This window comes from Panthera tigris, chromosome C1 (genome assembly GCF_018350195.1).
Source record: "Panthera tigris isolate Pti1 chromosome C1, P.tigris_Pti1_mat1.1, whole genome shotgun sequence".
Classification (NCBI taxonomy): domain Eukaryota; kingdom Metazoa; phylum Chordata; class Mammalia; order Carnivora; family Felidae; genus Panthera; species Panthera tigris.
In genome coordinates this window covers 55,633,215-55,656,607 of record NC_056667.1, presented here as the reverse complement: position 1 = coordinate 55,656,607, position 23,393 = coordinate 55,633,215, and the positions used below count along the sequence as shown (strand labels likewise).

Below are 23,393 nucleotides of genomic sequence, written 5' to 3'. Positions count from 1 at the left end.
CTCAGGACACACCCTCTCTCCCCACCTGACTGGCTCACTGCTGCCCCACTGGTATTTATGGGTCACACCCTTCACGGTGAGGGCTCACCTGGAAACCTGGGGTGGAGGTTGGAGGACAGAGGCGTCCTGAGCTGGAAGCAGGAGGCTGCAGGGGACTGGAAGGAGAAGGGGGACCTTGCATAGGAGTGAGTGATCTGTAAGGAAGGCAATGGAGCTAAGGAGGAGCCCGGTGAAGTCAGGCAGTTGGAGACTTAGGAAAGCTCTCGTAAGGATATCCAAAGGGCAGTGAAGCTGGTATTTTGATTTCTTTCCATCACCATAAACATCTTGATGTACTTTTCTTCCCGCCCCACCCCCACCCCCACCTCTTTGCAAGGGGTATCCTTTACACTCTGCTCCAGAATATATTCTGTGCTCTAATCTCTTAGATGGGGTTGTAATCTTTATTATGGAGGCAGGGCAAATGAAGTCACACCGAGGACTCTGACCTTGAATATTTGCTTGAGAAAAGTTTTAAATGTAGGATTTTAGCTTATCTTTAAGTAGCTTATTATTATTATTATTATTATTATTTTGTTTTGAACAAAAGAAAAAGTTCTCGAAGGGAATAGGATCCGGTGGCTTAGGCAGCCTTGGTAGAGGATAGACCAGGGTAGTGGGTTGAGAACTGGTCTGCACATTAGAATCAGCTGGGGAGTGATTTTGACAATCACGAAGCCCTGGCTACACCCACACAGCCCCTCTGGTCTGGGGCCCCGAAAGTGGTGGAAAAGTCCCAGGTGGGTTCAGCACACGGTCAAGGGTGGGGGGCACCGGGAGGGTGGCCTTCTTGCTGCCTGAGTTCACTCCCCATCTGCAGTGCCAATAATTGACATGAGGGGAAGTCGTGATGTGGCCACCTGTGAGTCTTACAAATCTGGCTCATCCTCATGTCATTTTGGGGTTCGGGAGCAGCCTTTGAGCACACGTCCTCTCTGCACATCCTCTTCCTTGAAACACACTCAGCTCTATCCTGGAGCTGTCTAAGCCATCCCTTAAAAAATGAAAAGCTCTTCCTACATATGACTAAATGATTAGTGTATTCTGTTAGGTAAAAATAAAAAGGAGTGCCCTGGGAGGGTGAATGTTACCACCCTCATTTTAACAGCACAGTAACTCTGGGAACAAGAACAAGGTGCTCTGGTGCTAAAGGGGTCTTGATCAAAGCTCTGTCTCTCTGGCAGGTCACACCACCTCATGACCGTTTTTTGGGGAAGGCTGAAATCTGGGATTCTGTGACAGAGGTGTTACTCATGTCCAGGTTCAATATGGAGCCTAAGAGCAAATTGTTGTTTTTGAGGGGCATATGTAGGCTCTTGAATTTTGACTAGAAATGGCTTTAGTGGTCAACATAAGTTTTATGTCCAGCAGCATATTTTTACTTTGTCAAGGAAAGGAAAAATGGTGAGGGAAGGTGACCTATAAAATTTACATTCATAGAAATGATTTCTGGGTTTGTTTTGCCAGATACAAATACTGTTTTGTTTTGTTCTGTTTCAGACGGTTGGGATTGAATGTCCATTCCACATAGATTTCCCCCATTCACCCCTGAGAGCTAGAAGCCTTCTGTATGGTAACACTTTCCAGAAGTATCTGAAAGTGGAAGTCCCTCAAGAACTCTTTTGGTCATAGACTGAACAAAAATGAAAAATGAAATCTCAAGAGTGCAATGTGGTTTTAAAACTAACTTTAAAAAAAAAAAAAAAAACTTTTGTAACTTTGATGATGAGAAGGAGTGGAAGATAACTTTTCTGTGCCTGCTCTTAACCAGGCTTTACAAGCCTTGTAAAATCTAAGTAGTTCATTTTATGGAAGAGAAAACTGTAACTCAGAAAGGTTCAGTAACTTGTCCAAGGCTGCACAGCCAGAATTCAAACCTATCCTTGCTTGACTATACTATGCTATCGTCTAATACTAAAAAAACACGCATAACTCAACAAGCGTTAATTTTCTTACACCTTTAAGAAACTTTTCTTTTATTGTCCTGATAACCATAGAAATCATAAAAGCACATGAAAGCATTGTAAAGCTTGGGGCTTAATGGAGTCAGCGTCTACGTGAAGGACAGAAAGTCCAGAGAAGAGAAAGTGGAACTGCTTCCTGGCAGGTACCATGTTTATAAAAAGCCCAGTAATCATGCATGCAAATTTGTTTCTAAACTGGCTCATAACAGCTGCAAAGACTGGAATTATCAGTTCCCAGCTCAATTGTCTTTTTATTGTTTGTGACTTGTTCTTGTTAAAGATGGGGTTTCATAGGTAGGAACAGTTTTGCTGATTATTAACGTGCCTTTGGCCGATTGTTGTACTGAATGTAGTATTTTGGTAATTTCACCAGAAAACAATACTGAGGAAGTTTAGAGTAAATGTTGGAAAAGTGACAGAATTAAAGGGTTGGCATTGTCCCGAATTTCAGAAAGGGCTCAAAGCTGGCAGTCTGCAAGGGGTGCTAATGGACGTTCTGGAAACTCTGTTTGCTAAGCAAGTACAATTTTTTTTTTTTTTTGCATGTTTTTGCAATGTTTTCTAAAGGTTTTTTTTAATGTATACTTTATAAGGTGAGACAGTGTTCATTGTCCATATTGAAAAGAGGGGTCCTGTAATGGCAGAGAACAGGAGCCTGACCAGCACCCAGCTCTGCCACTTGCTGCTGTGTGACCTTGAACAAGTTACGTAACCTTTCACTGCTTCAGTTTCCTCTCCTGGAAAATGGAGGTAGAGCCCCTTCTTCCTGGGGCTATTGTGAGGCATAAATAAGTTGATATATATAAAGTGCTGAAAGCTGTGCCTGGCACTGAGCGAACTAGAAGCCCGGTAAATGTTTGCCATTGTTTAATTAATTGGAGTTTAATTAATTTAATTGGAGGGCCTGGTGGAGATAATGGTGAGGAGGAAGGAGGATGCTGAAGTTCCCCTTAGCCAACCTTCTGCTGATTCTAGCAGGATAGGTAGTTCTTTTGGGCTCAATGATTTGAGGTTCGTGTTTTTTATTCTTGCAGTACTCCACATTTCTATTTCTGCAGTCTGGAATAGTAGACAGATCATTGAACTGTTTTTTTAAAACATGTTACCATTCTAGCTGTACTTTCAAAAAGTGTTAGATGTGACCTCTGTTGAAAATAGATATTCAGTGGGGGTAGAGCTTGACCCAGGAAGTGATCGGGAGCTCAGTAAGGAGACCGTATCCTTCCAGGTGCTGTGGGAGGGGCCTCGAGCTCAGGCATGGACTGATACCCAAGCATCTGATCCCCTGAGGAGCCAACCCCACCTCCCTCCACCCCCCAAATCATAGTGAAGAGTGTAGTTTTCACCCCGTGGTGAAAAGAAGTGTACCACTTTCTGTAGATATATATTTTTTCTGGCCCTAAGGTCCAACCGATTTGTCACGTAGATCCTTAGGTGAGGAACACTGAGGGTAGATTCCTTAGTATCTTCAGCAGTTATTCCCAGGGAATATCTGGAGGGGTTGTTCTGGTGGCTGTTTCTTATTTTAATCCTTGAAATGATTAGAAAGATGCAGTTTCATTCTTATTCAGTGATTATGTTCCTACAGAAAATGATAAAGTCCAAGTGCATTATTCTCCTGATCTAATTTGATGAAAGGCCAGCATGAAAGTCCTAAGAAAGGAGAGTGGGGAGTCAGAAGCCTGCCCTCTGGAGTTTTAGGAGCAGAATCATGGGATGGTACAGCTCAAAGGGGCCATTGTGGTCTTGGAGTCCAACTTCTGCTTTTTACAAGTCAGGAAACTGAGGCCCAGAGATCTGCTTGAGTTCATAGCACTAATTGTGGCATCCCTGGGACCCCTGATTCCAGTTCCAGCTGCCTGATGTCCACCCAAATATGACATCCTTGTCATAAAGGGTGTTCTTCAGAGCAATTCTATGCAGAACTTTCTGCCGCTACAGAAATGTTCAGTCCAGATACATGTGGCTCTTGAGTACTTGGAACATGACTAGTGTAACTGAGAAGTTGGATTTTTCGCTTTATTTAATTTTAATTAAAATTTATATAGCCACATGTAGCTAATGGCTATCATTGTGGACAATCCAGCTTTAGAGATTCTTGAGGAGGAGAAAAAGGCCTGTCTTCCCCTCCTATCTCATTCTCACCAGGTGAGAGGCTCTCTTTTTCTAGTGGTTCAGGTACGTCTGGCCTTGTGCCGAACCAGGAGACTCACCCTGGGCCAACCACCCCACTTTCTGGGTGGAAGGTGGCTCCTCTGCAAAATGAGGGGTTGGACTTAGATCTCTCTCTGAGGCCTCGTTAGACCTAGTTCTTGCCCCTCATCAGCAGTGTGAACTTTAGCGGGGCACTTAGCCCACCTGTGCCTCAGTTTCCTTATCTGTTACCTGAAGTAGTTAACACCTGCTCTGCATTTGCTCCCACTCCCACCCCCCACGGCCCCCCCCCCCCACGATATTGGGAGAGGCTCAAATTAGAAAATCAGTGAGGAAATCCCTTTACTACCTCCTCCTTCTTAATTGGTCTTTGTTGTCTGGAAATACGTTTCGTTTTGATATGAGTCGTGGGTGGGTTTTCTTTTCTCTCTGATGCTGCAATTGGTGAACTTCGGTGTCAAGGTGAATCTTTTTGTCAGAGTATAGACAGTAATAACTCAACAGCCCATATGAAATGTGAGCTGGAAGGCTCGGTACTGATGATAGATGACAGATTTGATCAGCGGTGCTAGTTTTTCATAATCTTGCTTAACTAGGCATTCCCTCATCCACCCTTCCAAAGTCTGCTATTTCCTCCAAGAAACCAAAGCAGATCCCCTTTCATGAGAACTGTGACTTTTCTTCCTTTTGCTTTTTTTTCTCCCCACATCAGCCTCTTTAAGTCCCATGTGGAATATGTGGTGCCATATGGTCTTCAGTAAACAAACCTGCTCAGGAATTGTCTCCCCAGGTAGCACATCTACGTCACTGGTCCTCAAACCTTGTCCCCAGGCAGTGATTCTCCGCTGCCATGCCCGCAGCTCACTGGTGAGCCTTGACTCTCTCCACAGGTGCATCACCAAATTTTGGTCAAGCCATAAAACCTATTTCTGCTACAACAGAGTAGGTGTGCTGACCTCACATGAGTGGGGTACAGCCTGCTCTGGGTAGCAGGCAGTGTGACATGTAGCTGGGGCCAAAGAAGGATGGTTAGCTGGGCATTTGTGAGAAGGTTGCCCCCACACATATACAATAGTGAAGGCAGGCCAGCAATATGGCCCTTGAGGGCAACCCTAGAGGGTGACCTTTCAGCTGAAGATACCCCTTATAACCCCAGGAAGCATTATTTTACTATGGCAGGATTTGCCTTATAGTTATGGTTGAATGGTGTAGGGTTGAATCTTTTAGGTTTTTTCAGTGGTGCCACCAAAAACTGTAATATACGTAACTACACCAAAGACCACTGTTTCCTATTGCTGAGGTCCCTCAGGATGGCTGCGGGGAATGAGGCAGGACCCAGGGGGCACAAGTGGAGCCTTGCTAACCCAGTACCATCAGAGCTGTTTCAAAGTTCCTTATTTTACCTTTGTCCAAAAGTATTCCCCTGTTTATAATAGAGGAAAAAAAAGTTGAAAACCACTACCCTAGAGAAATGGTCCTCAAATTTTACTGAGCCCCAGAGTTACCTGGAGGGTTTGTTAAAACAGAAGTTGTGGGGCCCACCCCTGGAGGAGTCCGTGTTGAGGCTCAAAGAATTGTGGAACTGGTTGCCAGGTGACGCTTATGCTGCTGGTCCTGGGAACACTTTGAAAATAGAACCATTGATTCCAGAGAACAGAAATAATACTCACCACCTCTTGTGTGTCGGGTTCTGTGTTAGATGCGATCAATTCAGTCTCACCTGAAGCTGAAAACTTGTATTACTACGCTCTTTTTACAAACAAGACACAATCATACAGAGTTTAAGCAACTCACCTGTCATTAAATTGCTGGTCATCAGAGAACTGGAATTTAAACTGATGCTGGATGCCGTCCCAATCTGGGATATCTCTTGCCTCTTTTGTAGATAAGGGATCTCCAACCTGCAGCCCAAGGTGGGGATGGGGGAAGGATTTATTGCAGGGGGGTTGAAAATCCGGATGTAAAAGCATGGCCTGCAGACTGAATATCTCACCTATTGGACATCTGTTGTTCACATGCATCTTTGTGATAAAGACACTATGAAGTCATGTTAAGTGTCCCAGCTGGACAAAGTCAATGTGGACTGAGCATTTTCTCACAATGGATACTAAGAGGACAGCTTCTATTACCAAGTGCTAGGAAGTTGTTTGTTTTATTTTTGATGGCAAGAAGTTGTCTTCATACTAGGAAAGATTAGGCGTTACTTCACTAAAGCATGGTGTCTGGTTGCCTTTCCTAGTTCTGGGCCTTGGGGAGAGGGAAGGTAGGCATAATATTGATGAACTGAGTCTCGTTGAAGAAGGTTGCTGGAGAAATAATGCTGTCGTGTTGATTGATTCCACCAGGAATTCATTCAGCCTGCCTTCAGTGGGGACAGGATTCAGCCCCCAGGCCCTGCCCCCATCACCTTGCCCACAGGCCTGAACCAGCTTTCTCCGCTTCCTTCCACTCTCTTCCTGCTCTGTTGCTTGCTAAACCAGCCCTTCCTCTTGGAATCTATCCCGTCCTGCTGCCTGGACCCCTTCTGCATCAGTTGTCTCCTCTCCCACTTGCATTTTTGCTTCTCTCCTGTCTCATTCAAGTAACAGTTTTGGGTGAGCTCTCCATGTAGCAGAAACTTTTTCCTCTTCCAACAGATGTGTTCAGGCCTGGCAGCTCTGCTCATAGTTAGGATAATCACACCCCTACAATGTGTCTGACTTGGGCTAAGAACTAAACTTGCATCTTTTGCCACTGACCCCTTGTGGGGCCCCCTACATTCTCTAAGCATCTGTAAAAAGGGAACATAACTTCCTAAGATTGTTGCAAGGGTAACAGGTAAAACGATAACATGGTCAGCACTTAACATGGGGCCTCACGTGTGGTAAGTGCTCAGGATAGTTATGGTTCAGGAAGCTGACTTATGAAGGAAAGGGGAAAAAAGTCATTCTCACTGCTTTTCCCTACACATCCCCTGCATTCAGTCCTTAAGGGTGCCATTCTCTCACCCCTTGTATTGAATCACCTTCTAGATCAGTGCTTCTCAACCCTTGGTTCATTATGACCGCATATGGAGAAAAAAATAAATATAATTAAATTAATTAGCTTAAATTTAAATTAACTTAAATGTTTCCCCCACTAAGATAAATATAATAATTGAGATAAAGAATAAGATTTTATTGGGTAGGGTTGAGCTTTGGAGGGACATGAACTATGTAATATCTAAGAATTGTTTTACTTCCCTTCCCTGAGAACCAATTTCCACCCCTGGAGTAGGCAGTGGGCAATACTTCTCCAGATGAGAATGCATCCCTTAGATCCTTAATTGTCTAACATTTGGGAAATGCACTAACTTCTTCTGGACGTGTCTATCACCTTTGGTCTCTTCTCACACGAATGATACCTATCCTCTGTCTGTTGCTCCTCTTCTGGTGCCTTCGATCCCAGCTTTCCTGGCCCACTCAGCCCCACAGCTGGGACTGGGCATCTGAGACATCTGGGACAGGGTCCTGTCTTGGGGGAAAGACACACCTCACTCTATTGCAGCAGGAGGAGCAGGGTCCAGGGGGAGGCTGGGAAAGGAGCAGGGAGAGGCGAGAGTGAGGTGGGGCGTGGCAGCCACAGCAGGTGGGGCCGGGGGAGGTAGCCGGCTGGACTAGCCTAGGGGACGATGAGCGGACCAGAGCTTCCAAGGTACCACTTTGAGCACTGTTCTCTCTAATGATAGTTTTGTCTCTCCATAATCTTAACAGATGACCTTAAAAATAATAAGTGCTGGGGCGTCTGGGTGGCTCAGTGAGTTAAGCATCCGACTTTTGATTTTGGCTCAGGTCTTGATCTCCCGGTTTGTGATTTCGAGTCCCATGTCGGGCAGGCTGTTTGCTGACAGTGTGGAGCCTGCTTGGGACTCCCCCTTTCTCTTAAATAAACACACATTTTAAAAAGTGTTACAAGTGCCACTTTTTGAGAAATCTGCTTTTGGGGAAGCAGTGAATGCCTTTCAGGCAGACAGAGCAGAGTCTGCAGAAGTCTGGTGTCACGCAAGCATCAAATGTCAGGCTTGGCAGAGCAGCGGGAATGCCTGGCTGGAGGCAGAGATAGAGCCTAAGTGTGCCTTGCAGATGAGGGTTTGGAGCCATTAAAAATAGTTTTAAGCAGGTGCTTCCTTTTTTTGTGTGTCTCTGATCCATTTTCTCCTTTTTCCCCATTTGCCCTCATTTATAACGTCCCAGAATGTTAATTGATCCTTTACTCTGGGCCTTTCCCAGACTAAGGGAAATTCTGGGCCATTCCCTCTCCCCAGAGGACCTCCTGATCTTTGTTGCAAGTCTGGCCCTTTGGCATCCATAGTACCAAGCCTCCTTGGCACCTCTGTTTGGATTCCCCGTGGCCACCTGTGTATCCACTCCTTCTGCTTACCGAGGCTCGAAACCTTAGAATGAGCTGATGCTTCTTTTATGTTCTCTAGTTTTGAAACCACAGCAGGGCTTGGAGATCAGCTCTCCCTGTGGCACTGCCCACGTTCACTCAGGCATTCAACAAGCATTTCCTTCTCTCCCTTTTTCCTCCTTCCATCTCATCTCTGCCTTCCTTCCTTTCATGTAGCTGATACTCAGTGAGCTGAGGTGAGACCTGTGCTGGTTGCCTTGTGTGCATTTTATTTAATACAGTGATTCTATGAAATTTTATATGATCATTATCCTGTTCTGCAGATAAGGAAAGTAAGGATCAAACAGGAAGGCTAACTTATCCAAATTCACACAGTGAAGTGTCAGAATTAGGGGAAATCTGTGAAATGTGACACTCCCCCCAACCCCATCTGTCTTTTCACTTCGACCATGAACACAGGATCCAAACTGGTCTCTCCTGTCCTTCACTACTCCATGCCTCCCAGATCCCGTTGGGATTCTTCCTCTGCCCCACAAATGCGATCATGTATCTCCCTTACCCCAAATTCCTCAGTTCATAGGCCACTCATGCTGATAATCCAGTCCCCCCAAAACATGGCTGTGCTTTCTGTTGCTTTGAAGACATCGGTATGGTGGCAACCACATGGGATCTGGTGCCAGAAAACCTGGGTCTGGTGCTGGAGCCACCGCTTCCCAGCTGTGGGATCTTGAGCAGGTGACGAATTTTTCTGAGCCTCATGTGTTCATTTAACTCCATGAACATTCATTGTGTGCCTTTGTTGTGCTGACCTGTGTGTGAGGCTTCAAAATTCATTATGGGGAAAGCAAGCATAGTCCCTGCCTTTAGGGAGCTGCAGACTGACCTCAGTCTCCTCCCCTGCACCACAGGGGTTGGTAACCCCGTCTTACGGCGCTGTTGTGGGGAACTGATGGAGATGGAGGGCGGTGTGAACGTGCTTTGCAACACGTAAGGTGCTGCTCATCTGAAGTTAGATTTTCTTCTGCTTCTGCTCCAGTTATGTTCCCTGCATATTTCTACCTCTCCCTTTGCTCGAGCTCCTCCCCACCTCGTGCACCTTCACACAACCTGTGTGGTCTTGATGGCCCCACTGGAAAAGTACCTCATCCATGAAACCTTTCCAGAACCTCCATGCTTAATATGAAGTTTTATTCATTCATTGAGGGATTCATGAATATTTATTAAGCACTTAAAAAAATTTTTTTTAATGTTTATTTTTGAGAGAGAGAGGGCAGGGGGAAGGGGCAGAGACAGGGAGACACAGAAACTGAAGTAGGCTCCAGACTCTGCACACAGCCTGACATGGGACTCAAACCCACGAATTGCAAGGTCATGACCTGACCCGAAGTCGGACACTTAACCCACTGAGTCACCCAGGCACCCCTATTCAGCACTTTTCAGAACAGTGTTTTTCAAGGTGAGGTTCAAAGACCCTGGGAGTCTCAAGATCCTTCCAGGGCATCCACAACATCAAATTTATTTTTATAATATTAAGATATTATTTGACCTTTTCATCCTATTGACATTTAGAATGATGCAAAAGCAGTGGTGGCTAAAACTCTTGGTGCCTAATCATAAGTAAGGCAGTGCCACCAAATGGTATTAGTGCCCACATTCCTCACCACCACACACACTCACAGTTAAAAAAAAAAAAAAAAAAAGCCATTTTCACATAAGTATGTCCTTGAAGCAGTAAAAATTATCAACTTTACTAAGTCTCAGTCCTTGAAGGCACATCTTTTTAACATTCTTTGTGGCACAATTAGGAGAATAAAGCCCTTCTGATGATAAAGTGTGATGATTGTCTCAAGGAAAAACACTTGCGTGATTATTTGAGTTGCAAGCTGAACTGACCCCATTTTTACTTGAAAGAATGTCTGATAGACAAACTATGACTATTCAGACTTGGATATTTGGCGGACAGTTTCTCGAAAAAGAACAAAGTGAGGCTGTCACTTCAAAAAAAACAACTGTCAGTATGTGTTGCCTGTGATGAAATTCTAGCTTGCAAGCAAAAATTGGAATTTTAAAGAACTTGTGTCTGCCCCCATAAGCTTGGCGACAACCCACACATTACTTCCAGTATACTCAAAGACGTTCCGGTGAGATCCGTGGTGATATTAGTGAGTGTGATTTTGATCCTGTGTGATGAAATGTGTCAACATTTGGAATACCTGTGGAATCAGGGAGCCACTGTTTCTCAATGACCAGTGTGAATGCTGCAAACCCTGCCTGGGTAAAAGTTCTATTCAAATGCAAGACAGATTATTCAATTTTCATATAGCAGAGTGTGAAAAGTTCATTGAAAGCGATTGAGGTAACTTTTAAGAACTCATCTCTTGCAGTGGTGCCTGGGTGGCTCAGTCGGTTAAGCGTCCGACTTCGGCTCAAGTCATGATCTCACACTTCACGAGTTCAAGCCCCGAGGCGGGCTCTGTGCTGACAGCTCAGAGCCTGGAGCCTGCTTTGAATGCTGTGTCTCCCTCTCTCTCTGCCCCTCCCCTATTCATGCTCTATCTCTCGCTGTCTCTCAAAAATAAATAATTAAAAGAAAATCATCTCCTGTTAACTTTTGGCATGGTATCAAAGAAACATATCCACAGTTATCTGAAAAGCCTTTCCATCTATATCTGTATAAGCCTAGACTTTCTTCATATATGACAATGGAAACAATATATCACACAGCAGATTGGACTCAGAATCAGAAATGAGAATCTAGCTGTTTCCTATTAGAGATTTGCAGAGACTTGACATTAAGTAGGTTTACAAAAACGTAAATCTCTTCTCACTAATTTTTTTTTTGTTTTAGAAAACAGTTGTTTTTCATAAAATACTGCTTTTGTTGAGATCTGATGGATTTGTCAGTTTTATATTTATACATATAAATATATTTATAGTTTTTTGGTGTTTTTAGAGAGAGAGTGTGAGCAAGGGAGCAGGGTGGAGGGAGAGGGAATCTTAGGCAGTCTCCATGGTCAGTGTGGAGCCTGACATGGGGCTCGATCCCACAGCCCTGGGATCATGACCTGAGCCGGAATCAGGAGTTGGACGTTCAGCCGACTGAGCCAACCACACACCCCTCCCTATCAGTTATATTTTTAATGGATTAATGAATATTTTCAAAACTTCTGCTTTAATTTCTAACAGTGAATATATCAATAGGTTAAGCCAAATAAACAGAAGCCCTTTGTGAGCCTCAATTTAAAGAGTGTAAAGGGGTCCTAAGACCAAAAGTTTGAGAATTGCTCTATGAGAAGTGTGTGTAAACAGTTGCAGTGCCTGGCAGACACCGTGAGAACTTAAGTCCGTCCTCCAGGGAGGTTCACCCGTGAGTGCCCTGTGGTTCTGGGTTATCTGGCATTACCTGCTTAAGTACAGTATCAGGACAAATAGGCATGAAGTGACTATAGGCTAGTATACAGTGCTCTGTCCTCCATGGCCAGGCCTAGGAATGCGTATTTTATAAGGGCATTAGAGGTGTGAAGAAGAGCCATTCACCAGAGGAACTAATAAATGTGTCTGTAGCCCCTTCTGAAAAGTCCAATTTCTGCTGCGGGTAGCAGCCCAAACTGTTTGTTAAAAATGGCCATGTTCTTAACTAATGTGACTTCTTCCCTTACCTTTCTCTCTCAGCCACAGTTGGTTGGATCAAGAAGAGCCCCTGATCCTCAGGCAGCCATAGTCTGACAAGCATCCTGATCTGCTCTGACCAGGTCACAGCCCAGTACTGCTCAGCCCAGTAAAATGGGCCTAGTCAGATTCTTTATAAGAATTTGTGCATGAAAGACACCCAGAGCAGGGACAGTTGCCCAGTGGCAGTCTAATCTGTAGGCTGGAAATAAAATCTCAGAGAGGCCATTGGGCAGGCTTTGAGTCAGCAGAAACTATGAGGAAGCAGAGGGAAGACCCAACATGTGTGGCAGGAGCAACAGAAGCGGGAGGAAGAGGCTGGGTCATCGTCAGTGCATGGGACTCCACACTCCTGCTGCTGTTGGGAGACCAGAGAATCTAATTGTGGAGGCTGTTCTGGTTCCTTCCAGTTCTTGGCCTGTTGGTTTGTTTGGTTTGGTTTTGGTCTCAGTGAGGCCCGTCCCATGGCTCTTATTGTCTGTATATACTTACAATAAGTGTCTCATAATTGAGGTCACTCAAGGGAGTCTATTTATTTCCACAAAAGGGCTTAACATATAGGAAGGTGATCAGAAGTCAGTCAGAGAGGTGGGGTTGAGGGAGTTGGCTTGGAGGAGTTGGAGTTAGCAGGGCCTGACTGGACTTGAATGGACAGAGGGCATTCCATCCAGCCCGGGGCAGCAGCATGGCTGAGAGGCCAGTGCCAGGAGGGGAAGAGGATGGGAGGGGCAGTCACCATAGTAGAGGAAGGTAGAGATTGGTCAGCTCAGGTAGCCTCGCGTTGTATAGGGCATTAGAAAACACAGAGGGGGGCCTCTGAGGAGACTGAGGATCTGGAGAGAGAGCATTTGAATCAGGGAAGCTTGTTTTGAGGCCATTGTGGTGATCCTGTAGTGCCAGTGGGGGCGCTGGTTGCCTCGGCCCTGCTTGCAACAGAACTTGAGAAAGGCTTTGGCTTTGAGGATGTGGTTTTTTGTTAAATGCTGTGGTCCACGTTAGGAAAATCCCAGAGACAGCATCCCTGCCCACTGGAACTAGACTGATCCTTTTTTCTCCATCTCCCACCCCGTTTTCTAGGTTAGAACTTCTTCAGGCAAAGTGTGAAAAGTGTAACTGCGAGTCAGTTGAATGAATTCATCTGGGATTTGGGATTTTCCCAAAGTCAGAACTACCACAGCAAGGGGCCCTTTTCCTTAAGCCACATAACCCTAGTTGGGCTTTTTGAGATTTCAGGTGTGGAATGTTAGGTCTTACTTTTGTGTTATTCGTACTTGAGTTGTTGTTGTTGTTGTTGTTTTCCCCATAGTCAGTTGAACTCATGGTTTTGAGCTGCCTAACTCAACTGTGCTTGTATGTGTAAGCACTGGACAAGCAATGGGACTGCCTTTCTCTATGTCTCATACTTGGTGACACCTCTTAGAGCACTTCCATCTTCCAGTGAAGCGTTGATGGGTAGGAGGTCTCTGCCTTTCAAGGGTCTGCATTTTAATGGCAGGACAAGTTAAGTTTGAGTGGAAAAAGAATTTTAGACATTATTCTTGTGAACATGACTTTTTGTGTCTTATCAGTTAATTTTTAACTCATAAAAGTGTGATATTCCAAGTTTGAATGAGCCAGGTATTGAAATGGGGAGAGGTGAAGTAAGAAAGATAACTAATCCTTTCTTGTTGACCTTAGCAAAATGTTAGCTTGTTGAGCAATTGACTTTAGCTCTCTGGACCCCGTCTGTAAAGTGTCAATAATTATAATACCTCCTCAGTGTGGACATGAGAATTAAATGCACTAAAGTGTAACTCTGGGTAGACATGTATTTACTGAGCTGCATGCCATATACTCTGTGTTTGGGGTTAGAGTAGGAAACAAAGTTGAAGTGGGGTTCATAAGAAGTGCTTACAATTATGTTTAGTATATAGCGAAATATTCAAGAAGTGGTACCCATTGTTGTTTGAGAGGGGTGCGCCCAAGTTCAGAAATTCTGGAAGAAGCCTGATTTAGCCAAGGGAAGGGTATGGCAATGCAGGTCTTAAGCAGAAAGCACCCCGAGTGTGCCAGTCTCAGCAAGGAATGATTGTTCCTGCAAAGAAAACTGGATTATCTGATATATAGTTTGGAAAAGTGTCACTTATTGTGCTTTTCACACACATACACACACATAGGGCATTCATTATGACATGGCCTTCAGACACTGAGAACAATGTATATGTTGAGCCTGGCAAATAAATGGATGTCTTTTACCAGTTAAGGCATTCATTTTCATCATAGGTACATAGAAAGCATGTTTTTCAAAACTGGTCACATGTTCAGTTGTGAAGATGTGTTCTGTAAGAATTCTGTCATATTGATCATAGGAAGGTCTGTGGGAATAAAACAGTAGAAAGAAAAGCCAGTTGTGAGTGGTTTTATTAGATTCTGAATTTTTATTGGACACTTGAGAACTGTTCTTAGGAGTTTAGACTCTCATTCTAATGCCCGTGTCCATGTGTGTATTTTTGCATAGTTGGGATCAGTGTGTACATCCTCTTTGTTCGTCTACTTTTGCATCTAACCTTGGTTCATGTTGCCCTTTTCCTGTGTGCTCATAGTTTACATCTTTCTCCTTACGATAGGCGATAAAATAATCCCCTGGGCTGGTAAGTAGCCGTTGGTTTAACTTTGTATCCAAGTACTAGACATTTGGGTTGTTTAGGGTTTCACAAGAATATATTTGCTATAAACATCAGGTACAGATTGCTCAGTCAGCAACTTATTATGCGCCTTCTGGACTGGCACTCTCTGCCAAGGTCTTAGAAGTGATATCAACTCATTAAACTAAGAGTCTTAAGAACTGGCATTCAGGATTTCCTGAGACAGCATCTTATTCTTTGGCTTATTTTTCTTCGTTTAATTAGCAGATATGTAGGGAGGACCTGTCATGTGCCAGAGAGTACCAGGCACTGGTAAGGTAGAAAAGGTCCCCAAATGATGGAGCATACAGTAGCCAATAGATTCGAGACGAATGTGGAAGCAAAAGGCATCATGGTGGCATCGCCATCCTGTAAACACAGTGTCAGTCAGACTTCCAGGTAGACAGTGGACATTTGGTCTTGGTGAGACAAAATGTCTAGATACAGTACAGTGTAACTACTTTAGATTCACTGCAGATGGTGAGGTGGGGGTAGTAAGAATTGCAGAATATTAAAATCAATACAGTTTTAATTATTTCTAAATTAGGCCAGCAAAGTGATGGCTAGGTTTGAAGCTGCATGGTATAGTGAAAAGCACAAGCCTATGAATTCAGATAGTTCTAGATTTGACTCCTAGCTCTGCCACTTGTAGACTTGTGGTATTGTAAAAAATATCTAAACCTTCTCAATCTCAGTGTCCTTAACTCTAAAATGGGTATAATATTTTTTTGTCCTTTGGGTTGTTTGTATCCCCAGTGCCCAGCACAGGGTAGGGGCTCAGCAGTTGGTTGTTGGCAGAATAAAAGAGGGATTATGGATGGGTGGGTGGATGGATGGTTGGTTAGATGGATAGCTGGCTGGAAGGAAGGAAGGAAGGAAGGAAGGAAGGAACAAACGAACGAATGAATGAACGATCACTGTGGATTGAGAAAGACTTGAGGGCCTCTTTGCTAAATAATAAAGCAAGAGCAAGTTATATTGGCCTTGGCTATATTACCTTGAGGTTTGCCAAGCAAATTTTCTTACGTCTAAGTTAAGGGAAACCAAATTAAGCCATAATTTTTTCTTTTATCATCTCACTTGTGTCAAGGCTGTAAATGGCAGAAAACATGACTAATTGAGGCCCTAACAAGTAGGGAGCTATTTCTCCAGATCTTCAGAAAGTCTGAAGGAGACAGCTGCTTCTGCCCTTTGCCACTATGGATCTGTCTGTCTCCATTCCTTTGATCTACCCTGTTTGCGGTGTTGGGTTTAAAACATAGACTTTCCTTCTGGTGGTCACTAAACGATTGTCACAGTTCTGTGTCTCATGACCAGTTTCAAAGTTGAGAACCAGTGAGGGATCTACCATGCCGCTTCTGTCATTTATGAGGAGGCAGAATCCTTTCCCAGTACCCCCACAAAGCTCCCCCTCAGGCCAGGACCTTTTCTGAACTCACAGCATCTCTTCCTGAACAAACTGGGGTTCCGTTAGCAGGGAAATGTTGAGGGCTACGGGGAGGCTGAACCACCATAGTGTTGGCCACATTTTCACATAAGTAAACTGAAAAAGCAAAAAAGGCAGAAGTTCATGTTTGGATATGACTTATTTATAAGACTTTATCTGTGTTAGGGGCTTCAGGACTTGTAAGCCCCCAGCTAGGATGTTAAGATTCTTTTGGTTTTAAGCCAGATGGCACTGTTTTTGTGGCTGGATGTATCTTTGTTGAATGTATGGAGGTTTTTAAATTTTTTTTCTTCTTCCTTTTTGCATGGCAGAAGAAAAGAGGAGTAAAAGAGTTAAAATAGGGGAATATTTTCTAGAGTTAGTGCTAGGCCTCTGAAATGCTGCAACCCTGACTTTTGCCAGAAGCCCTACCCTGACACTGGCCAAAGGACTGTTAACAAAATACTTGTCCAACCAAGCTAAGTGAAGAGAAGAAAATATAAAACACTATTTGAGGGAAGCGGTGGGGGGAGCTTTAGGAGGGTTGGCAGTGAAACTTTGCAGAAGAGAGCAGGAATTTGAGGGTCGTTCAGAATGTCACTAGTGTATAGTTTATGTTGGCTCTGCCCATGTTCAATGTTCAGAGAACAGAGGGGAAAAGGCCACTTGTACAGCCCGAGAGAGGTGCAAGGACTGCAGAGTTAAGTCGCACATAAACACACAAACACACATGTTCTAGGAATCCAGATTTGTGGTTAAAAAAAAAAAAGAATTGATTTTTTGGGAGTTTTTGACTTGGATGACGAAATGCCTGATAATCAGTATCTACCATTTTCCTTTTTGGACACGCCAGCCTAACAACTTGCATTCCTAAACGATTAAATGAGATACCATGTCAAAAACTTCAAAACTTTTAAGCTTTAAAGAAATACACATATAAGAAAAAATTCACTGTGACTTGCATATGATTTATTGTATTTTATTTGTTAAGGAGGTCAAAGGGCAGAACTGATGCGGATCATTGTTTTCTATTTTTGTCAACTCCAGTGTCAGAATTTGACCGTATCCTTGAACCGTGCTGTGTCTGACTTAATTTCTCAAGTGATTGGAAATTAATAATGCCTTGTGTTTACATGAGAGGTCCAAAGTTTCACCCACAAAAGTTCGAGAAAAATGATGCTTTTAGAAAAGGAGAAAAGACACAGTAGACAAATGTCGCTGATTGAACTCTCTGAAGCTGAGGTCTGCTAAGAGGCCAAGTAAAGGAGAGAAAGGTGGAATTCAGAGAGTGAGATACTGGTCTCTGCAGGGTGGCATTCACTGCCATGCTGGGAAAATGCCAGAAGCCTGGGAGAATGGCTGTCCCCTCGGAGCTAACACTGACCACTTGGCGTATCATGATAAATGGGGTTCATTCATGAAGGAAAACACTGCTCTTCTGAAAAGCACCCATATTGAAGTAAGCCACCAGAAAATCCAAATGTATAGAAGATAGATACCTGGCAGGAGAAATCTATGCTTCTTTTTATTTTTTTTTTCCAAAAAGTTTTCTTAATGTTCCATAGTATAATCTTTGGCCACTGGGACCAAACTGCTTTGGAAGCACACAACAAAAGTAGTGTAGCAAACCGCTTGGCATTGAAATTTGAGCCAGCCCTATTCAGAATTAACTGAAAGAAACACGGCCATTACCATAAATAAGGCAGACAGTCTCTTTATTAGTTGAATTCTCTGAGCATTTTTTTGAAGGTAATAAAGCTTTAAGGCTTTCGTAAGAGGCAAAAGGCTATAAAACATGTCAGATGCTTGGATAAAAACTCAGGACATAGCCATGAGTTTGTGTACGTTGAGCCTACCCACCACATCACTGACCCTCAGGGGGTGGGGCACCCTGGTCCACCCCCCAGTGGGGTGTGTGAAAGATGGCAGACATATCCAAACCTAAGCAAGGGAGCTGGGTCATTTAAAAAACCATACACTGTGTGATGATTTGCTTGGGAAAGAGGGAAATATTTTCATAATATAAACATTAGAAAAATTCAGTTGCATAAAATATTTCTGGCTATTTGAGAATATGCATTCATTCAGTAACAAAAAAAAAAAAAAAAAAATACGTAGTCCCTGTCAGGCATCTCCTCAGGCACGGTGGGTACAGCAGTGAATAAACAACGTCCTCTTCTCGTGGAGTTTACATTCCAGTGAAGGAGAGAGATAATAATTCAATAAGATAGCAAATAGAATGCCAGGAAGTGTTAAGTGCTATGAAGAAGAGCAAAGCAGGGTAAGAAAGGAGAGTGTAGGGCCTCTCTGAGGAGAGGACACTCGTCACAGAGACCTGAAGGAAGTGAGGTTGAAAAGTGTGTGTGAGTTGGAGCAGGAGGAAGAATGTGTCTCAGCACTGAGGCAGGCGATTGCTTGGCATATTTGGGTTTTTTTGTTTGTTTGTTTTGCTTTTATGTTTCTACATAAGAAATACTTTTTAAAATACGTGTTTTTTAAAGTAATCTCTAGGCCCAAACTTACAACCTCAAGTTTGGGGCTCAGACTTATAACCTCAAGATCAAAAGTCATATGGCTCTACCCACAGAGCCAGCCAGGGGCCCCTGGATTGCTTGGCTCATTTGAGGAGAAGGGGAGGTCAGTGTGTCTGGGTAGAGTGAGCCAGGGCCAGTTCATGTAGAACCCAGGAAGCCGAGGATTTAGCTCGTGTGCTAAACATGCCTAGAAGCCCTTGGAGAGTTTTGAGCAGGGGAGTAAGGTGAAGAAAGATGACACCCCCACTGCTGAGGGACACTAGACTTGGAATGGGGGGAGGAGCACGGCCGAAGCCCAGAGACCCATGGGGATGCTGCCAGCTCAGACCAGGAGACTTGGAGGAGACCCTGAGGTGTGACTGGATCCGAGACGTTTTGAAGGTAGGGCTGACGGGATTTGCTGGTGGGTTGACTAGATGAACAGTAGGTGAGAAAGGAGCCAAAGGTGAATGAGGATTTGGGCTTGAGCAAAGGCATGAATGGTGGTGTCCAGCTTCCAGCACTGGGAGCCCCAGGGGAGCAGTGTGGGGGGATCATTTAAGAATTTGGTTGTGGCCGTTGTTAAGCTTGAGATCCTAATAAGGCATCCTTGGGAAGATATCAAGAAGTCAGTCGGATAAATAACTATAGAGTTCAGAGAAGAGGCTGGGGATGGAGAGATGTAGATTTGAAAGTTACTGGATTTAGGGGAGAGGAGAGGATCCAGCAGGGGAGACTGAGAACGCACATCAGTTTCCTGAAACAGCCATGGAAAGGGCACATCAGAATCTGGTTAGGGAAGGGAAGGTTTTTATGGTTTTCAAAGGTGGGTGTCATAAAAGGTTAAGAAAGACTGCCTTACATCATCAGTGTCCACAGCACTTGTAGGGGAGACATGTTCATAGGAACAAAACCTAGCTTAAGCAATAGAAGATAAATAGGAACCTAATTTCTGGATTCACAATTAGTTATAAACATGAACGTTTAGGGCTTTTTTGTTTTTCCTCCCTTTCGTTTATTGAAAACCTAGGGTGTGTTAAGCAAAGAGCTCATTCTTGTGGGAAGGAAGAAAAATACATAGAAGTATAAAGTATGGCCTGTGCAGTCACAAGGCCTTATAATCAAATTGCCTATGCAGGTGCATAAACAAATAAGAACAGGGTTGGGGGGGTCAAGGAGACGAGTTGAGCATGGAAATGGCTAGCTGTACAGAACATCATCAGATGCCCTGGGCTGCTGTTAAATCCCTTCCTAGAGGTATGGTGAATAACAGGGGTTTTTTGTTTGTTTATTTGTTTGTTTGTTTGTTTTCCTTGGCTCTGGGTGGTAGGTTTTTGTTTGTTTGTTTTTGTTTTTTTTCTGTTGCAGTGAGTTCAGGCTTGTGCATTCCCCCAAAGGAAAGTCATCAGATTGTGTAGTTCAGCATGTATATAAAATGGAAAGCTCATGAGAATGTCTGGGAGAGGGTACAAACTAATGTTAACAGTAGAGGCAGCAAAGGTGGCTTTATCCAGGCAGCAAGTGGTAGGTGCAGGAACAGAGAGGTTGTGCCTGCTGTGTTGGTTTTCTTAAGACTTGTCTTCTTACTGTAGAATTATGTCTTTGAGTGGATTATGTTGAACACAGTGGGATTTGTTTTTGTAAGCTATTGATCTCTTGATGATATAGGAAAAGATGAACAAGTCCTTAGAATCTCTATATCTTATCTACTCCTTTGATTGGTTTTCAGTGACCAAGGGACTCTCACTCAATGCCCACCCGTTTTGGTGGCTACAATTTAAAACTGAATCACTCAGTGGAGTCAAAGCCCCCAAACCAGGGTTTGGGTGGCCGCTCCTAGCATCAGCTAAGGAGCACTTATCATTTGCTTCTGAGGCCAAGGCCCGGAGAAGTAGCTCATCCACGTCAAAGGTCTGGCAGAGTGAAACCAAAACCTTCCCTGTCTGATTTTTCTGATCCAGCTCCGGGCAGTGCCCTTTGCTGCATCCTGCCCTTATTATGCTGCCTGACTCTGTGCAGCAGACATCACCTGAATATTTGTGGGATGACTGTCTTCCTCGCTGTCTCAGCATCCAACAGAAAGTATGTCATCGAAAGGAGTGATAACGATTAGAGAGCTAAGCCCAGTGGACAAAATGATTATTTTCACCATGTGGCAGAAACTCAGTTACCCGGGACACTCCCATAAAGCTGGAACTTGCAGAGGGAAACATAGTTATATATTACAGTGATAAATGCTGCTCAATTTTACTTTTTGTTTTCTTAAGTTTTCTGAGGCTAATAAAAGTTCAACCCTGCCGAGGAGTTGTTGTTTTTTTTAATAGCTCTATTCAAGCATGGTTGGATTTCGAAAATATTTTTTTCATTGAAAAGTAACCAGAAATATGTTGGAAATCATTGTCGCCAGAGAAAGAGTCTAAGGCTCCTATCTCCATTCCTGTGTGCGGAGAGTTCTCACAGTGGGGAATTGTGTCTGGCTAACATTAACTGAGATTCTGGGAGGATGCCTTTGAGTCAGGATTCAATGGAGGGCCCTTGATTCCTAGCAGTTTGAAGTCTCTCTGCATCTTCTGCTGCCTGAAGGCCGCATGGGCTATTTCACTCATACCCCTGTTGCAAGGAAGGGAGAGCCCTTGAAGAGCTTATGCTCCCTTTTCTCAGACCAGAACCCTGTACGGCAGATGCCTGACTCAATAGCACCGTAGCAAAAGCTCAAGTGAAGCCATCATCTCTTCCACAATCCCCGGTGATGGGTTTTCAGGGTGTTGGCGGGGGTATGGAGCCAACGACCAAGAAAGAATTCTTGAAGACAAACGTCTTTGGTGCAAGACGGGACGAGGACAGGCCTCGCGGGCAGGAAGAGCTGCTCTGGGGTCGTGAAGAGTGACTGCTTATATACTGTGGTGTTGGGGGAGGTAAAGTCAAGAGGAAGTTTCTTAAAGGGATTTCTACATGCTAAAGAGGATTTTTTAGATTATTGGAGGCCTAGCTATTGTCAAGCTAAGGCTATTTTTCCCTCTAGCAAAGTATTATCATTAAGATAGTAGGGAGTTCCTGGAGATTAGGCTATTGAAGAGATATTTGTAAACTGGTGGACTCTATCAGTTTAACCATTTGTTTTCTGCCCTTTCCTTTGTGCTTGAGCAGCCAGAAGTGTCTGAGGAATATCACACAGATCCCACTGGGGGTTGGGGGGAAGTTGTGCTAGCTTGTGCTTGGCCCTCAGCCTGCCTTACGGTCCCTCATCACCTGGTCATTTTCTTTTCTGTAATTCTGCATGGCCCAGTTTTTTGCCATCATTCATTCTCTATAGATGTATCAGCCACCCCCTGCCTGTCAGATACTGTCATAAAGTAACATCCTGTTGTGACCATAGTTTTTTGGCAGCCGTGTTGTGTTCTTTTTCTTTATCTTCTAAACTTTAACTCTGTCTGTTGAACAGTAGCAGTATAAGCCATGGCCATGGGGTGAGGCACTGTAAGATCCCTAGTTAACAAAGACACATGAAAATATATTTGCTATATTCTGCGTAGGTAAGTAGACGAATTTATTTTAGGAAGATTTGCACTGTCACATGTTAAAGCTGAAAATGTTTGGTTAACTCTCAGTTAACAACAGCAGAAATTAAATTCAACCAGTCTTTTGGCTAATTGCTGTTTTCTCTAAACATTAAGTAAGTGGTTCTTTCCCTTCAGGACAACAGCTAGTGATCACTGGGCTCTCAACTAGTCTTTGTGCCTTGAACATATTATTCAGTAAGAATTATTGCAAATGATCTACGAGCCTCCAAGCCCCCAAGATTTTCCAGAGGGTCCCATGGCTCAAAGGGTCCAGATTAATTTCTGGGGATTAGATCACATTTAACATTGCACCAGTTCCCATATAAGAACCTGGGGCATAAACCCTTTGGTCCACTGTGTGTACCTCACAAACCCTGAGTAGGGTGACCAACCATCTTGGTTGTGTGTGGCACCGAAGGGATTTCTAGGATGTGGAACTTTCCCTGCTAAAACCAAAAGTCCCAAGCATACCAAGAAGAGTTGGTTTCCCTAATCAAAAGTAGGATCTACGTACAGAAAGGAATATCGCTAAATACGATCTTCTGAAACCAGCAACTTATCTGTAAAATGGAGATAATTCTGTCTTCCTCATGGGGTTGTGATAAGGCTCAACTATTCCTATCTGTGGGGCTGGGTAGCTGGCTATTGCTTTGTCCTTGGAGGGGACCAGCATCATCTCTGATAGGGCCCTCTAACTGCTTGCTCTCCAGAGGCCTGTCAGTGAGTCAGTACTAGTTACTATTTTTTCTTGTAATGTTTATTTTTGAGAGAGAGAGAGAGAGAGAGTGAGTGAGCATGAGTGGGGGAGGGGCAGAGAGAGAGGGAGACACAGAATCTGAAGCAGGCTTTAGGCTCTGAGCTGTGAACACAGAGCCTGACGTGAGGCTCAAACCCACAAACCGCAAGATCATGACCTTGAGCTGAAGTCGGATGCTTAACCGACTAAGCCACCCAGGTGCTCCAAATCAGTACTAGTTCTTTCTGATGTGAAGATGCTAGAGATCCTGGGTCATTTCTGTTGGCCCCATGCTTCTCAC

The 23,393-nt window shown here is 44.0% G+C and overlaps 1 protein-coding gene and 1 long non-coding RNA gene across 3 annotated transcripts in view; one reads left to right on the top strand and one right to left on the bottom strand.

Moving 5' to 3' along the window:
* Nucleotides 1–2,911: 2,911 nt before the first annotated feature.
* Nucleotides 2,912–5,716, bottom strand: LOC122241438. Of its 2 annotated transcripts, none has more exons than XR_006221576.1 (3): nucleotides 5,663–5,716; nucleotides 3,372–3,585; nucleotides 2,912–3,062 (listed from the first exon to the last, which is right to left on the bottom strand). It is a non-coding gene; the product is annotated as an uncharacterized LOC122241438 (long non-coding RNA). The 2 variants fall into 2 exon arrangements; XR_006221577.1 differs by lacking the exon at nucleotides 5,663–5,716 and adding an exon at nucleotides 4,507–4,653.
* The window catches only part of GNG12 (G protein subunit gamma 12), a 105,868-nt gene continuing 86,543 nt past the window's right edge, over nucleotides 4,069–23,393 (top strand). The window contains exon 1 of the mRNA XM_007089813.3: nucleotides 4,069–4,151. The gene's annotated coding sequence lies outside the window, so the exon portion shown is untranslated. The remainder of the gene's footprint in view (nucleotides 4,152–23,393) is intronic.